The following is an 18,788-nucleotide window of genomic DNA, read 5'->3' on the forward strand; positions in this document are numbered from 1 at the left end:
TTGCTCATATTACATATTCAGAAATTCAGGTTGATGGAGCAGCTGCCATCTCTAATGTTGCTGGCCACCACAATGAGGAAAACAGAATCTAGAAAAAGCCACACTGGCTCTTAAAGCTTCTCCCCAGGACGGATACAGGTTGCTTCTATTCGTGTTCCACTGGCCAAAACAAGTCATGTGGCCACACTTAACTTCAAAAGGGAAGAAAGGGCAATCCTGCTGTGTTCCCAGAAGGAAGAGCCCTATTGACCCCACATTATCATTGTTATTTTGTAACTGGTTGAATATTGGACGCTTGCATCGAAAAGATGCAGAAATAATTAAAAAAAAATCTGTTTCCCTGTTCTTCTCAGTTTTTATTTTATTTAAAAAAACTTTTAGAGACAGGGTCTTGCTGTCACCCAGGCTAGAATACAGTGGCATGATCATAAGTCACTGCAGCCTTGAACTTCTAGGCTCAAGCCTTCCTCCCACCTTAGCCTCCCATGTAGCTAACACCCCAGGTGTGCACTGCCATGTCCAGATAACTTTTTATTTTTTATTTCTTTTGTAGAGGTGGAGTTCTCACTATGTTGCCCAGGTTGGTCTCAAACTCCTGGCCTCAAACAATCATGCCTCAGCCTCTCAAACTGCTAGGATTATAAGCATGAGCCACAGCGCTCTGATTTTTTCTGGTTTCATAATCCCCAGGGACCAGGAGCCATGACTGAGCCATACTCTATTTACCCCACTTTTCACCATACTACACCAATCACTTTAAAATCTGTTGGTCCTGGTGTCCATCATCCAGGGGCCAGGACCAGATCACTGACATTTTCAACAATCTCTTGCTGGTGAAATTCCAGAGAAGAGGAAAGAAGCCATATCTTGGGCCCAGAGTCACAAGCAAACAAGAGAAAGAAAGAATTGAGGGACAAAAGAAGAAAAGCTCTCCTTGAGAGAGGATGGTGTCTTGGGTCTGGAGCAAAGGGCTGTGAGAGAAGCTGGAAGGGGCAGGGGAAGGTGCTAAACAAGGATGTAGCATCAGCTGTGGTCTTGTTCAGCCTGACTTCATGGGCAGCTCTGAAGTGTGAGTTGCACACGGAGTGGGTCCTGCCCTGAGGCAAGGGAGCTGACCTTTTGTACCCCATGACTATGAGTCATTGGCAGTGAGCTACCTCTTGAAGAGGGGAATTCACCTTCTGGGTCAGGCAGCTCCTGTTGGGTTGGTCAAGGGCAATTCTTGGAGAAGGGGGCCACTGTGCGCTGTTCGCATCTAACCCTAGCAGGCGCTGGGGAATGCGTGCAGCAGCCCCATCAAGGGACCTGGGTGGGGCACCAATAGCATCTACTACAGGTGGTCAGAAAAGCACTACAGGGCTCATCTGCCATCTTTCCCACCCATATAACTGCACTTTCAAAGCATGAGATATATTGACATTAGTGGGGTAAGTAATGGCATCCAATGGCTTCCCATTTACCTCCTGGATTAAATGCAAATTCTGCCATCAATGTATATTTCCAGGCTATGTCCCAGTGCTCTCCCAAACCCAGCCTATATGAAAAGTCACCTGGAAACTTGCCATCTTCTGAAGAACTTCTGTGCCTCGGATCAGGCTCTTTCTTCTGCTGGGAGTGCCCTCTCTACCCCAAGACCCATGAAATTGTATCCTCACTTCAAGGCCCTTTCAAATACTAACTGATTCATAAAGCCTTTCCTAATCACTCAACGGGATGTGAGCTTTTTTTTCTTTCTCTCAAACACTCTTTGAAACTTCAGAGTCCTTATTTTATGGAGTGGGTCCCATTCCATGAATTTGAGTCGTTTGATCAGGTTATTCCCCCAAGTCTTTTGTGAACTCTTTAGGAAGAATTGAGTCTTTTTCTCTTTGCAGCATCTGGCAAACACCCTGAAAGACAAAGGCACTAAATTAATATATGTGTAATTGAATTGAGACTTTGCTGAGATTAAACGTCTGTGCTTAATCAAAGCCTTGTCTTATACACGTCACCCATAACAGGCATGTACTGAGCATTCGTTTTGTGCCAAGAACTGTGCAGAAAGGATTTTCTTCACATTAATTATCTCATTTAATTGTATTATTAATGATCTCCACCCCACAGATGAGAAACTAAAGCTCAGAGAAGGCAAGCAACTCACCCAAAGCCACACAGGTAATGGGTGGTAACTGGGTGGAGACTCATATGTCTAAATTCAGAGCTCATACCCCTAACCTCTATGAAGCAGCTGTGATAGGGACAAGCGCAGGTTTTCAATCAAAGACATGGCTTCTGATTGGGTACATCAGCAAAATTGGCAGAGACTGGCAAGCTCTCTATCCAACCCATCCCCTTTTCCTCCTGGGCAAAGAGTTAGACCAGCGATTCTCAGGTTTCAATGTGCATGTGATTCACCTGGTGCTCACTGAGAATAGAGGAAACAAGCAGAAAACACACACATGCACCCACCGTAACACAATCTGAATCCTAGGGACAGCCTCCCGCTATGGGGTCCCAGGCAGTGAGGCTTGCTGGGAAAGTGAGAAAGTCTATTACAGAAATATGCTCACAGACAGGAGAAGAAGGCCAGGATGCAGACAGAGGTGCAAGGGAAGTCAGGAAAAGTGGCCCAGAAAACGTAACCCCAGAGCTGAGTTGTTTTTTTTTTTTTTTTTTTTTTTTTTTTTTTTGAGACAGAGTCTTGCTCGACCCAGGCTGGAATGCAGTGGGTGCGATCTCGACTTACTGCAACCTCCACCTCCCAGGTTCAAGCAATTCTCCTGCCTCAGCCTCCCGAGTAGCTGGGATTACAGGCACCCACCACCAAGCCCTGCTAATTTTTTCATTTTTAGTAGAGACGGGGTTTCAGCATGTTGGCCAGGCTGGTCTTGAAATCCTGACCTCTGGTGATCCACCCTTCTCAGCCTCCCAAAGTGCTGGGATTATAGGCATGTGCCACCACTCTCGGCTCTGAGTCTTAAGAAGGAGGGAGTGGGAAGAAACTGCATACAGGTGGCAGCTTCAGCACAGACAAAGGCAAGAGATGCGAGGGCACACGAGGGCATTTGGAGAACTGCTAGCAGCTGAATATAGCTGGAGGGTAGAGTGAGAGAAAGAGCCAGGCCTGGAGAAGTAAGAAGAGGGCAGGTCCAAGAAGCATCATTTGAACCATGTACCAAAGATAAGGGGAACTGCTGAGGCATCTCAAGGTGAGCGAGAGTGTCGGCCTGACCTTCAAAACTTTCCTCTGCCTGCTTTTGGGGAGACTGGATTAGAGGGGCTGAAGTTAGGGGCTGCTCAGTTTATTTTTAGATGAGGAGCTTCCTGGGTCCCAGCAAGCCTCACTGCCTGGGACTCCATAGCAGGAGGCTGTCCCTAGGATTCAGATGATCCATGCGGGGCATTTCAGAAGCCAGGGAGTCACAGAGCCATACAGCTGCAGACAGCCCTGGGGACGTGAAGCAGGAACCTTGAAGAAGGCCACCAGGACATGGAGTAAAAGGGAAAGGAGGCTAAAAGTTCAAGAGGGGTGGGCTAAGACAGACCCACTCAGACATCTTTTCCCTGGGATCAGTCTGTTATCTCTTCACCAGGCCGTTAGTTCTCAGCCTTTCTCCTGTTGAACACAGAAGGCACATGACCTTCACCAGCAGGACCCATGTCTTTGATACACTCAGGGTCATACACACTCCCTGGAGCCACCAGTACTTGCAACTGAGAGGGACATCCACAGAGGGATGACCATGAACTCAATTTACAAAATAAGTAATTCACACAAAACCATTGATGTCTTCTCCATTGCTAGAAGTAGACTATAGGCTTGGAAGTCAGACAATCTCAGGTTCCCATTCTGACTCCCTCACTTATAGGCTGTGTGGCGCTGGGTGAGTTACTTACCCTCTTTGAGTCTTAGCATTCTCATCTGCAGAATGGGTATGATAATAGAACTGCTACGATGGAGAGTCTGTTAGGATTGGATCTGATTATGCAAACTAAATGCTTGGCAATGTGCCTGCTAATGGTAAATACTCAATAGGTGATAACAGCTTTATTATGAATATTTTCTTATTCTTGTCATTAGCAATATGCCTCACAGCCGATGGGAGCACACCTGTGGGTAATAACACCGTGGCTGCCTATTAGCCTATTAGAGAAAGGAAAACCATTTACTCCTAATTGGTTCACCTTTGTCCTTGAAAGTCATCACACTGTGTCTCTTTTAAAACATGCTGTAATTGAAAATTCAGTCTAATTCACCCAGCCCTCCCCTCCGCTCCCAATCAGTGGGACTTTTGCTGGATAGGGAACTGGGTTGTTCATAGGTTCTAAGCCAAAACCCAGCTTTAATTTCCTATTATAGGCCTGTCCTTTTTAAGATATGCTGGATGAAAACAACATCAGTGGTGGGGCAGAAGGAGCTAGGAATGGCCTCCTGTGCATTGACAGGGGAAGTATTCAGTCCTGTAACAATCTTTCAGCAGCCCACATACCTGGGCTCCATGTGGCCTGTAGTCTCTGCCTCTCCAAGAAGCTGTTTCTCTTCACCACCCGTAGGGGGCAGAAATACCTTGATTAGGGCCCCCTCTAACAGTGTTTCCATCTGAATAGATGGGAATGCTGCCCGCTCACCCTACAAGAATTTAATTAGTTTGGTTGTTGGCAGGTCCCCCAAAGATGAAAAGAGCAAGAGATTCCACTCTCTCATCCAAGCCAGTGTCATCTCCGGCCCAGACCCAGGCAAGAGCCCACTAACTAGTCCTGCTAAGCCCAGTCTGACCCCACCAGCACATTCTCTCTATGACAGAGAGATCCATTTAAAAATGCAATCTCATTCCATCACTTCCCTCGTCAAGTATTCTCAATCTCTTCCTCAATCAACGCTAGGACCCAGATTTTATCCCCCAGGGCCCACGTCTGGCTTCTGCTGGCTGGTCCAGCCTCATCCAGGCCCTTTCTGCCTTTCTGTGCCCAGTCACACCAGGGCTTTGAGTGTGGGGAGCTCCTGCCCACCTCTGCCTAGCTGGCATCTTTGCTGGGAGACCATATCTTCCTTCCTCACCTCCCACCTGTACTCAATTTTTGCTCCTATGTTCTCAAGGTTTCTTATTTTTCTCCCCTGTGGGCTTACCCGTCTCCCCCAGTGGGATATCAGCTCCATGAGGGCAAGAACTGTGTTTTATTTACCTCCTCATTCCCAGCACCGACCACGGTGCCTGAGCGACATGTAATAGAGGGTTGACAAACTTTTTAAAAACGGCAATCTTTTTTTTTTTTTTTGAGACAGAGTTTCGCTCTTGTTGCCCAGGCTGGAGTGCGATGGCACGGTCTCGGCTCACTGCAACCTCCGCCTCCTGGGTTCAAGCAATTTTCTGCCTCAGACTTCTGAGTAGCCGGGATTACAGGATGCACTACCATGCCCAGCTAATTTTGTATTTTAGTAGAGACAGGGTTTCTCCGTGTTGGTCAGGCTGGTCTCGAACTCCCGACCTCAGGTGATCTGCCTGCCTTAGCCTCCCAAAATGCTGGGATTACAAGCGTGAGCCACCACACCCAGCCTCAAAAATGGCAACCTTTTATTATATTGGAATTGCAGATGAAGAGCTCTGTTTTTGCCAAGGGAGATGGAGTGGAAGTTAGTTTATCCATTTGCTTACTGTAGACTCAATTATTCAAAGGGCAAATGCAGATCTCCCTATTCCCTCAGAATATTATGCTGTCAGGAGTTATTTCCCTTAATGTTCCCTTTATGTCCTTCAAACTCCTTCTCCATTAGAAGATGCTATTTATTACTTCCGCATCCATGAAGCCTCAGGCTTCTTTGGTGGTTATTATGTCACAGAGAGGAATCTTGTCAAAATCAAATGGAATGGAGGCAATCGGGGGAAAAGGATTTTATTTTTCATCTGATTACCATCATTTCTCTCTTGGGTCTAAGGGTGGGAAGGATGTAGGAAGGGGAAGCAGTTGTCCTAAAATGGGTTACTGAAATGTTATTGGCTCATGTTAAATACAGAAATGGAGGGTTTAGAAATGTTTATGGTGATTTAACTTTGCCACAATGTCCAAGCACATGATCAATGGACGTGTCTTGATGAAGAGGGCAGTGGGGAGCATTTGGGGTGCTGTTGAATTTGTGTGGTGGCTCACACACACTAGGACCACATATCTTCCCTCAAAATTTTGGAAATTTTAAAAAACTCATCCTTAACTGCAGAGAGTTTGTAAAATATGTTGTCGAAGATAACATAGCCCTAGTCACATGGTAGGGAAAAGCCAACATTCAAGAAATGCTTAGAAACTGAGAAATATTAAAGGCAGGAGTACAAAGGAGGTGAAGAGAATGGTCACTGTAGGTTGAGGTGAAACAGGAAGTCGATCCTTGGAGATGAATCCTTAGAGGGTCTTGAAAAAAAAGTTGGCAAATATTAAGGGGTAGAAGGATGTTTCAAGAGAGAGGAAACCGTGAGCGAAGGCATGGAGGCCTATGCAGAAGATGTGAAGGCCATGCACATTATTTGCTCATTAAACTGAAATAGAAAGGTCAAGAGTCTGGGTTCCACCATTTGGCAACCATCCTAATGATAATTGATTCAGGTAAGAACACTAATGGATGCTGAGGAGTGGGCAAGTTTGAGAAATAACAGACTAGTATAGTCTCAAAGTATCCGCCTTCCAGATTCTTAATGACAAAGCAAAACTAATAACCCTCCAATGATAAAACCTAGCAGATACCACCTTAACTAACTGATCAGTTAATGTTAAAAGAGATGAGAAAAATCCACAGCATTTGCCTCCTGATATGATGCACTGGGGAAAACACAACAACACAATATCACATTTGTGTTATTCCTGAAAAAAAAAAATAGCAAAACCTAAATCTACTCACAGGGTAACATCAGGCAAATGTCACTTGAAAAACTTTCTACAAAATAGCTGGTCTGTATTCTTCAAAAATGTCAATATCATGAAAGACAAAGATTGAGGAAGTGTTGCAGATTAAAGGAGACTGCAGACACGTGACAACTGAATGCAATGCATGACGCGGGATTATCTTTTGCTTTAAAGCAAAATACTGTTCTTTAAAGGACAGTATTGGGACAATTGGTGAAATCTGAATAAGGTCTGTTTACTAGATAAAGGTATTGTATCAATGTTAATTTCCTGAATTTTGTCATTGTACATTCAGAGAATGTTCTTATTTTTAGGAAACACACACTGAAATATGTAAAGGGACATTGTGTCTCAAACAGTTCAGAAAAAATATAATACTAGTGAGGATATAGATGTGGAGATAGATCGAGATACAGGATAAAGCAAAGTGATAAAATGTTAACATTGGGGGCATCTGGGTGAAAAGTATGCAGGCCTATGAGAATTATTTTTATTATTCATGTAACTTTTCTGTGAGTCTAAAATTGTATCAAAGTTTACAGTTAGGCTGGGTGTGGCGGCTCATGCCTATAATCCCAGCACTTTGGCAGGCTGAGGCAGGCAGATCATTTGAGGTCAGGAGTTTGAGACCAGCCTGGTCACCATGGTGAAACCCCATCTCTACCAAAAATACAAAAATTAGCCAGGCATGGTGGCATGTGTCTGTAATCTCAGCTACTCGGGAGGCTGAGGCATGAGAATCGCTTGAACTTGGGAGACAGAGGTTGCAGTAAGCCGAGATCGTGCCACTGCACTCCAGCCTGTCTCAATAATAATAATAATAATAATAATAATAATAATAATAAGTTAAAGGAAGAGAAGAGAGCCATTAGGCTCTGGTCCCTTCTTGGCTCTGTATAAGTGTGTAATGTTGGCTAAGTCTCTACACCCCTGGATCTCCTCCTGCCCTTCCAGTTGGAGGCCTCATGGCTTGCCTTTCTTGTTCTGCCTCCTCCCAGCTAATTTCCAGATTGACACCTTGTCCCCTCTTCCTGAGTCAAATGTTTCTTTCACACTGCGCCCTGATAGCTGATCTCTTTGGCTTAATGCCCCTTGAGATCTGGGCCACCATGGAGGTTTTTGTCCAGTGTCCGGGACATTTTTTGCCAACTTCTGCTTGTGCTCCAAACAGATCAAGATAATTCACATTTATTTAAGTCCTACTCTGTGTCAGGCACTGCTCTTGATCTTTTCAATAACCTAAAAGGTAACTTCTCCAGTGTGTGTAGTCTACTCTCACTATTATCTCCACACAAATTTCAGTGGCTCCAAAACCCTACTTCCTTGATCAGAGAAAGTTCAATATTTAGTGGCTCATACCCCCATGTGAGAAAACTCAGGACCACCTAAACATATCACGGATCCTACTTGGTTGTCCACTTATAGCTAGGGATCACAGAGCTAGGATTTTTGGCTTCAAGTCCTCAACGTTCTATTGAAGGGGTCACTCAGGGTTCCAGCTATCTCCATTTGTTGGGTACCAGCTGTCTCCATTTCTTGGGTACCATCAGAGCTGAACCTCAAAGCTAGAGATCTTGTCACCTGTGAAATAAAGAAGAAAATGCAGGCCTGGTGTGGTGGCTCATGCCTATAATCCCAGCACTTTGGGAGGCCGAAGAGGGAAGATCGCAGGAGGTCAGGCGTTCGAGAACAGCCTGGCCAACATGGCGAAACCCCGTCTCTACTAAATATACAAAAATTAGCCAGGTGTGGTGGCGGACGCCTGTAATCCCAGCTACTTGGGAGGCTGAGGCAGGAAAATCACTTGGACCCTGGAGGCAGAGGCTGCAGTGGGCCAAGATGATGCCACTGAGCTCCAGCCTGGGTGACAGAGTGAGACCCTGTCTCAAAAAAAAAAAAAAAAAAAAAAAGGAAAGTGCTCTTTTCATGTTACAATCAGTTGCAGTCGATGTGAGGGAGTCCCACAACCAGTTCCAGAATTCTAGTGCAATGGCATTTATGGCAAACCTGTTTAAATTCTGGGTGAGGTTGAGATCCAGTACCAGCCACATTATAGTACCGGGGCCATTCTGCCTCCTGAACACTCAGGCCTGGCTTTGGAGCCCGCCTCGCCACACAGGACCATTTCCTCAGTGTGAGTTCTTTCCCAACCCTTGTTGACTCTGTCTGCAAACTAAATTTTTAATATGTCTGAGACAGACAGAGATTGTGGACTTAAGTCAATACGTAAAGGGTATTGCCTATCGCCATGGGCCACCAGGAAACCCTAGGCCAGATCCTGCCTCATCAAGAGACCATGTTGATACTGGAGGCTCAGAGAAGTTACCCATTTGAGGCTGGGGGTCCCGCAAGTCATAAGTGGTGGGGTCAAGATTTGAACTCAGATCTCTGGGGCTCTTTCCAGTCCACTGTCTTGTTTTCTCCTCAAAGTGCAGCATAGACAACAATTAGGTAAATGGAGGCCTTCCTACTTGAGGCTTTGTTAGCGAATTGAGGTTTTTCTGGCCTGGCCTGGGATTCCGGAAGTACTGGGGACAATTGTTCATGCTGCTGTTGGTGATTTCACATTTAGATGATGCAGACTGCTTGTTTTTCTTTCTTCATAGTACCTTTTCCCTCCCAAGCACTTAATCACCCAAAAGACGGAAACATCAAGGGTAGCCCATTTTTATACAGTTCTGGAAAATGCTTTGGGGCAGGTGGGAGGAAAGGTTGAAACGACTGGCAATGTGGTTTTACAGAAAGAGCGTGGGTATCAGAATCAGACAGTTCTGGGTTCAAATTTGGGCTTGTCGCTTCCTATTTGAGTAAACGTTCAGAAGTTAAAGGTCTTCATCTGCAAAACAGAGACAATACCATCTACCTCTCAGCGTTACATGAGAAACCTTATTTAAAATCATCAGTCTTGAAGAGGGCTCAATGACACTTAGTGTCCCTTACTTTGGCTGATCCTTTTTGGATTATATGAGAATTTTAGCTGTCTATATTTTGCTATTCATTCCTCTTACAGACAATCCTCAAGTCAACTCAGAAGCAGGTCTTGTTTCCATGGAGATGTATTTAAGGTAAACAAATGTGAAAAGGGGAAGCACAGACGCCCATCCCCTACACCCACTCACGGCCAATGCACCATCTCAGCAGAAATGTTTCCAAAGAAATGTTTCACAAAGCTTTCGGGGAAGGCCAAGGGCTCTTTCAAAGTCTTGACATGCTTTTTCATTGTACGGCTCTTGAAATGAACAATAATTCGAAACAGATAATAATGAACTTTACACAGCAATGGATCAAAAGTGGAATTACTGAGCTCAGCATTGTCTAGTATAATTAGGCTGACATGCTGCTGAATCCAAATGGATGGCTTTCCGACCCCCACTTTTGCATGTGCACATTTATTTGCAGAAGAACTTTTAATGGGCAGAATATTACAAGATTTCTGGACCCCACATGGTTTCAGTTCTAATCCAAACAGCTTACTTTCTTCTGAAACTCTGATTTTCCTTCCTCGCTTTCTTCTTTTTTTTTCTTTTGGCATCACTATTTTGTAAATTTCAAAGGAGAATTGCTTCCTTGAATGTGCATGGAAATATAAGCACACAAATCACATGCTGAATTTACTTAACAAGGAGCAATAATCCCACTGTCACTTCCCACTGAACAATGCCTTTTTAGGAAAAAATACTGCAAATCCTTTAGAAGTCCAAATCCAATGCATCCAATCAACTCACTTTTTAAAATTCCACAAAATAATTTCTCTGTTTTAAATAGCTTATTAAACACAACAGCAATCAGATAATAGATATTTCTTAATTAGACCTAGCTTTAGATCTCTCTTCAATCATGGCAGACAGCAGACTAGCTAGTCACTTTATAGGGCCATAAACATTCATTTCAAAGTCTAATAATAGAGTGGTTTCCTCTATTCTCCATCTAACACAAGGGCCAATTTTTGTCAAGTGAAAATCAGCCCATGTCTTACACAAGACATCTGTCCTCACGATGTGACGCCTAAAATGATAAAGCAGAAATATGTCACCAAAGACAACAACTTGTAAAATTATGGCTAACAAGACTAGACAATCTTGTTGTTGCATCAACCACAAAAAAGAAAGAGAAAGGGCATTTAATATAGCCTTTATTAGTCACTTTATTAGTCACTGGTACCTGTCTTGAATTTTCCAAAGGCTCTAACAGAAGAATTAACTTGACCCATTTATAGAACCACAGGCAGAAGATTCTGCACTATCAGGGATATCCACAGTGGTAGCAAGAACGATTAGCAGAATGTCTAGATGTCCCTAAGCAGACGGGTTAATGCCACCATCCTCAAGGTAGGCTCTGAGCCACTAGCTAGAAGGATATAAGGAACTCTGGTTAATACAGAGAGAAGGTCCCAGCCAATAATTACTAACATTGCTGGCCCCATCCATCCACATTAGATCCAGAGCGGAGAATGAAGTGGAACCTTAGAATCCTTCCCATTGTCATGCAAACAAATCTGTTAGATGAGATCTTAGAAGCATTGAGCAGCCCCCAAACCATAGAATTGCCAACCTTATAGGTGGAAAATTGTAGAGGAGGAAACTGCAGCTGAAGGTGGTAAAATGACTCGCCTAAGGTCACAGAGAAACCACACCACCCTTCACCACTTGTGACTTGAATGGAAATAGTCTTTTTCTGACCAAAAAAAAAAAAAGAGTGAGTACACTATGTGTCAGCAAATGTTATGCCACATGCAGCTAGATCATTGCCCAACAAAAGAAATGTGGATTCACAGAACTAGCTTCCTACTTTGAACACTATTTTTCCTGTAATCGGGTAAGGCTGGGGGCAAATTCTGGTCAAACCCTACAAAGATAAAGGGAAGCTCCATGTTTATAGATGCATGAACTGCAGGCCTAGTGAAGACTTCTCAATCATTTATCAATCCAGTATTGAATGCGGCATGCCCAACATGGGGCAGGTGCTTTGGAAAATATAGAAAAAGCATAAGACATAGCCTTTTCCCTTAAGAAAAATTTAAACAATGTAGATGATTCTTAGAGATCAAGTGCAAAGATTAGATATTGATGATGATCCCAAAAGGCGTTCAAAGATGGGAGAAATCACAGGGTTTTTCACAAGTCAAGGAGGATGGCTTGACTGACCTGAGATCTGTAAGGGACCTTGAAATCTGGATTGTGTAGAAGGATAGATGTAGGGGAGAGAAAACCTGGGGATATCTAAGCAGGAACAAAATTTCTGAGGTTGGAATTAATATGGCCCCAGAAAGTCTGGTCAAGACACCTAAGTGGCCTAGAAGTTGGTTTTAAGGACACAATGAAAAACAACACTGAACCTCAAGGGAAAGCCATAACAAGTGACTCACCAAATCAGTTGGCCAAAGCAACAGCAAACAAAGCTCAAGAGTCAGACCCATTTCCTTGGAGACTCGTCTCTCTGGTATGCTAAGAAAAATTAAATTTGCAATTTTCAGATGTACATATGCCAGAATCATCAAAATGTCATGGATTCTCCTTCATATCATGACTAATATCCTCACCTCTGTACAAAATAGAAAGTTGGCCCGAGCTGTAAGAGGAAGGATTGCCCCTTTCTACCACCGCTCCCCAAGAGGAAATTGACTAAATAGTTTTGGAAGCCATTTCTAGACCCACAAGGCCCTAATTCAAGAAAATAAGGTGTTGCCATAGCTATTAAATATCCAAAAAACTATCTGAATACCTTTCTATGCTTTTGAACATTCCTTCTCTTTGACCTTAAACATGCTCTTAAATTTATCAACTCCTTCCATCTGAAGGCCTGTCCACACATGGCCTTTCTAATATTACCTCCAATTTGAGGGGGCAGAGGATAAACAGATAAGCTGAGGAATTATAGAGCCACCTAAATGGGAGGCTACTTCAAGGTTAAAACATGGCATGCCCAAACGCTTGCTGTACACAAAGGCTATTTATAATAGTTCTGATTTTAAACTTGGATTTATAATGAAGTTCAAGGCAGAAAGAGCAAAATTCCACACTGAAGAAAAATTACAGCTGGAAAAATCATTTGAAAAAAAAAAACAAGAAAACCTTCCAAGTGGTTACTCAATTTGGGAATTTAAAGAAGATGGCAGTTTGTGTCCAAGAAGAAACTACTTTTGGGGAAATGGAAGAGTGGAAAGTCTTGCCTTCAGTCTATTTTTGTAGCCCTGCCTCCAGCCGTGCACATAACTGAGTCAAGGAAAGGCACTCCTCCCCACAGCTTCCAAAAAGGCACATGTGAACAGAGGTCCCTGGTCACACTATGGTGAGCCGAGTGCAAAAGCTTCAGGCAGCGAAGGGCAGTGGGAGGGGAGACACTAACTTGCCTCTGGCCTTTGGCGCCCAGCAAACCTGTGCCCTGCCTGCCTGTCCAGCCTGCTTGTGCCTCTCCAATCTGTGTTCCAGCATCTAGCTCCGGGTCACTCAGGAGTTGTGTGTGTTGGAGGGGATGGGACAAGGTGATGTGATGGATAGAAACTCTCTTCCTCTTCCTCTCTTACTTTGTCTTAAGTGGGAAGGAGTTTTGGGCTCACGGGGAATCGTTGCTCAGCATGCTTGCTTGTGCTCTGTAGGTTGAAGCGTTTAACTATAGGGTGGCGGGTGGTATCTATCTATGTAACCACTTCTTACCTCTCTCTAGCAGATGAGCCTCTAGAGCACAGCACTCATTTACTTTGAGCAAAGACTCAACTCCAGAATCCTTCCCAGTCCAACAGTCCAGGCTGCCATCACCAGTCAGTGGTTTGCAACTCATTTGCCAAGGTAGAGAAAAGGAGATCAGGAAGAAAGAGGAAAGTAACATTTTCTGAGCACCAACCATATGCCAAATAGTGGCATGTCAATCAGGTGGGGAACTCAGCCTCGATGGGCAGCGGACAAGTTATCACTGGCATTGCATAGTGAACATAAAATGACTTGGGTCATCTTTACACTGGGCTCCAATACTCCATGGACAATGCACCCTCATTGCCACTCCCATTGTCCCCTCCGCCCTCCTGACTGCACCACCAGGACCAAGAACAGCTGGTGGCCCTTTCAAGGGCTTGCCTTTCCCAACAGCCTGGTGGTCTGGCAAGGACTTGGAACCATCCCTCTTATACTGTTAAACCCCCTGTTGAGGTCAGACTGTGCCTCAGTTTCCTCACTTGTAAAGTGAAGACAACAAAGCTGTACCTTTCCTAGAGGGCTGTAGTGAGGGCTAGTGCTTCTGCAATTGTGAGAGGGCACAGAACCTGTCATATAGGAAGAACTGTTAAATGTGAATTTTCCTTTAAGTTACCAGCTGAACTGGGCTGCCCCTACCTGAGTTTTAAGATCATTACAGTAATAATAAAAATCAATTGTAATATACCACATAGGATTGTCTGGTTTAGAAAAACAAACAGGATACTCAGTCAAATTTGAATTTTAGATAAGAAATGAGTAATTTTTTAGTATGACTATTTCCCAAACATTGCATGGAACATAGTTATACTAAAAATTTATTTATTTTTAATCTGAAATTCAAGTTTAACTGAGTGTCCTATATTTTATCTGGCAACACTAACATCAAATCTTAAGGTGTGTGGAATAAATAAAGGCATAACTCTTTGGAAATAAAAATGTCACACTGAAAGAAATGTTCCTCCAAATTGATTTTCAAACTCTTTCCAGCCACATTCCACAGCAAGAAATACATTTTGCATCACAGTGCAATACACACAAATGTGTATTAACTGAAATCAACATTTTACAAAACCTTTTTTGTGTACAGTGTATTCTGATATTTTGTCTCCTTCATTCTACTTTATCTCATTTCTTTTTAAAAAAATTATTTGTCCAGTATCACTTAACTGATTTCATGACCCCCTTAATTGAGGGGTCAACAAATTATGGCCCAGGGCTAAATCTAACTAACCACCTCTTTTTGTAAGGCTTGTAAGCTAAAATGTTTTTTACATTTTTGGCCAGGCGTGGTGGCTTACACTTGCAATCCCAGCACTTTGGGAGGCCAAGGTGAGCGGATTGCATTAAAACCAGGAGTTCGAGACCAGCCTGGCCAACATGGCGAAACCTTGTCTCTACTAAAAAGAGAAAAATTAGCTGGGCATGGTGGCGCATGCCTATAGTCCCAGCTACTCCGTAGGCTGAGGCAGGAGTTGCTTGAACCTAGGAGGCAGAGGTTGCAGTGAATTGAGATCATACCACTGTACTCCATACCACTTTTTGAGACTCTGTCTCAAAAAATAAAAAAGATAAGATAAAATGTAAAAAGATAAGATAAAAAATTGTCTACATTTTTAAGTGGTTGGAGGAACTCAAAAGGAGAATGATATCTCATGACTGGTGAAAATTATATGAAATTCACATTTTAGTATTCATAAATAGTTTAATTACAGGACAGACACACTCACTTGTTTACCCATTGTCTTTGATCATTTTTGCACTACGGTGGCAGAGTTGAGCAGTTGCAAGTTGAGAGTTGTATGTTGAATACAGCCCAAAAAAACCTAAAATATTTACAATTTGTGCCTTTACTGAAAAAAAATTGCCTCCCCCTACCCTAAAGGTTTGCAATTTGCAGTTTGAAACACTCTGCTCTAAATGGTTTTGCCCCAAAAGGATTCATTTCTATTCATGTGAGTGAGCAGTTTTTTTAACAATGTCAAGTTAACCTTACTCTTCTTATTTCCTCATAAGATAAAGACAGAGGAACAAATACCAGACCAGCTAACTTACCTGAATCCAGCTGCCCTTGGAGTATGGCTGAGGCTTGGTCAAAGCCCAGAACTTAGCAAGGGTTAGAGGACATCATGGGACCATATTCCCAGTCACTCCAGGTATCCACTACTCACAGGGAAGGGAGGGATTATGAAGAACACAGAACAAATGCCAAGTTCTTGACTTTGAATCATTTAGGCTCTTGACTCTTACTACAGAGATTGGGTCCTCCATAGCCAAGGTTTTTGATAGAAAAGTGTGATCAAATCTAAAGGCTAAGCCCCACGTAAGCACGACATAAAGTTTATACTACAAACAAGAGAATGGAAAGAGAGGAAAGGATGGTTGCTCTAGCTAGGGAAAGAGGAGAGGGGAAGAAGAAGATGCTGACACAGCCCTGAGGGGGGTCCTGCACTTTGCCTGCTCCCTCGTCTTCTGATTTTCTGAAGTGGGGTAGCGGGTGATAAATCATCAAGATAGGTTTAGTAATGCCAAGACCTGAGAATGTGTGCCCTGATCTACGGGAGACGTCTAGAGTTAGGGGAGAACAGCACAGATACATACTGAGATCATCAAGGGCCCCGAGGGCCAAATGCAGCATGCTACTTCCTTTTAAGTCAAGTTTTATTGGAACACAGTCATGCCCGTTCATTTATCTATTGCCTGTGGCTGCCTTTGTGCTACAGTAACAGAGTGGAGTACTCATCTAAAATATGTGCTGTCTGGCCCGTTACAGGGCATAGTTTGCCATTCCCTGCGTTGTATGCTGGCCATAGTGGAGAAGAGAGCGCAACAGAGCAAAGCAGTGGGGAGGCCCCAGGAAAGCCCCGGATCCGTCACAGCCAGGCCCATGTAAGAGAGCATCCTAAAGTTTCCCTTGCTCCTGCCTCCAAAATGGGCACAAAATGGCCAAAAGAGGGCCACAGACCTGAGCAGAGCTTGAGATTGGGACAAGAAGATACAATGGAGATGGACGGCTCTCTAACAACGGAGGCCTTGGCAGCCTCCAAGTATGGCCCCTGGGTGCCACTACACATAGGTGCCGATGGCCAAAGACCAGGTCTGCTTCAGGCTAAGGATGCCTGTGGACCACACCACCCCATCCCTCTCTCAGTCCCCCAGAACCCCGTTTTCTACACCTACACCATCCTATATTTCCAGGATCTTATCAGCAACCCCAAGAAGAAGGGAAGGGAATGAAATTTTGAATTGAGTGACTGAAACCGGCATGACTGCATAAACACCGAAGTGAGTGATTTTTACCAGGAAGACACTATATATTAAGTTTCCTGCCACTAGAAGAATGTAGACTTAAACTAGAAATTAGGTTATAGAAAAATGAAGAGGTTAACACTCTACATAGCCGATAGGGAGAACAGGAAACTGACTTTGTCGCTGCAGGAAATTGGAACTTCATTCACAGCAATTCTGAGACCACAGAAGTTGAAGTCCTTATGGTTCATGACTCAATGACTCCATACCTACTCATTTTTCTACCGACTTCTTTCTAGAATAAGACAGTTTAAAGCAGTCCAAATCTCCCGGAGATTTTTCCCATTCTACCTGCAACTCCATAGAAGGAATCCTGTACAAGTCTAAATTTTCACCAGTAGGTGGTGCTAACACAAATACTACACTGTACTTATCTGAGGATGAATTAGCCAGACACTAATTAAAGCTCTCTGCATTAGCGCTTTTCTCTACAGCACCTTTCCTCTGGTCTAATTGAACTTTGTTATTAAGCAGTCCCTGAGTGGTTTCACCTCAGGGCTAACACTCTCTCTCTGGAGTGGTATAATGGAAAGAACTCCAGCATTAGGAAACATGGGGTATGGATTTTGGCTGTCTTGCTAATTAGATGAATTGGCCAAGTCACTTAATCTCTCTGAGTCTTAGGATCTTCATTTTTAAAATAAGTGAGTTGGGTTTGTTGGATGCTTGTTTTCCAGGTTTGAGAAACAATTCCACAACCACTCTTCTCCCATCAAGCTAATACATTTTGAGGAAAAACTCAAGATTTCAAGAAATAGGCTCTTGGACACAATTCTGTGGGGGAGGTAAGAAGTCTGTGGCACAGACTTTCTGTCAGGCAATTTGACAATGTATAGCGGCAGTCCTAAAAATGTATGTACCTCTTGACCACGAATTCCATATCTGGGAATTCATCTCAAATAAATAATTACAGGCATGTGCAAACATGGAGCCAAGAGAACACTCTATAATGCAGTGCATGTTGACTTTGTTGAGAGCTCAGTGTATCTTCGCTAACCAGTTTCTGAACTTCAGATAATCCTTAAAACTATATTATAATCCTTGTATAAGGCAACAAAGCAAACTATTGCTTAATCATACAATGAAAGGAGGAAGTAATGAACACATTTTCTGTGCAACACAAAAAGCCAGACACTTTTCTGAAGTTCTTTCTTTAAATATTCTTACAATAACCCTGTGGCAAAAAAGGTATTATTAATTCTATTTTATAGCTAGGGAGTCTAACGCTCAGACCAGTTAACCTTCTTGATCAAAGTCACCCAGTGCTGATTACTGGGAAAAGAATTGCATCTTCTACTTTACAAAGATCAAGTTCTCTGAGGGCTTGGGGAAAGCTTTCCCTGTCATGGAAGTAAGAGGAGGGAAATTCAGTAGGTGAACTTTGATTCTGCCTGAGAATTGAATCTGGGCTCTTGGGCGTCTTTGAGGAAGAACTGCAATTTCAAAGCTTCTGCCAATTCTTTGTGCTGCTAAAAATGGAAACCCAAATTAGTCTGTGGGGGCCAACGCTTTCTGGTGGAGAAAAAGTTCTTAATTGAGTTTTTATCTGTGCAAAAGGAAATTCCGTTCTGGGATGGGAAAGCCTAGACAAGGAAACACTCAAGCTCTGTGTCTACCAAAGTAAAAGAGTGAGGATTGTACCAATGTTAATGGATTTGGGGCTTCCTCTGGTAGACAGAGGGAAGAGGCTGTGGGGGCATGGCATTCAGGGAAAGAGAAACACAGTCAATGCAAACCCTGGTGTGGACGTAAAGACGGGATAGGAGCACACCCGGCAATGTGCTGGGAGCCTGAAGGTGAAGGAAGACCAGTAGGAATTGGGTGGGATGAGATTTGGCCCAAGGACTTGGGGTATGGTTGGTCATGGCTGACACTGAGCTTAATTTTTCCCTCTCTGCACTGAAATTTTTTCAAGCTTTCAGT

This window comes from Pongo abelii, chromosome 3 (assembly GCF_028885655.2).
Source record: "Pongo abelii isolate AG06213 chromosome 3, NHGRI_mPonAbe1-v2.0_pri, whole genome shotgun sequence".
Classification (NCBI taxonomy): domain Eukaryota; kingdom Metazoa; phylum Chordata; class Mammalia; order Primates; family Hominidae; genus Pongo; species Pongo abelii.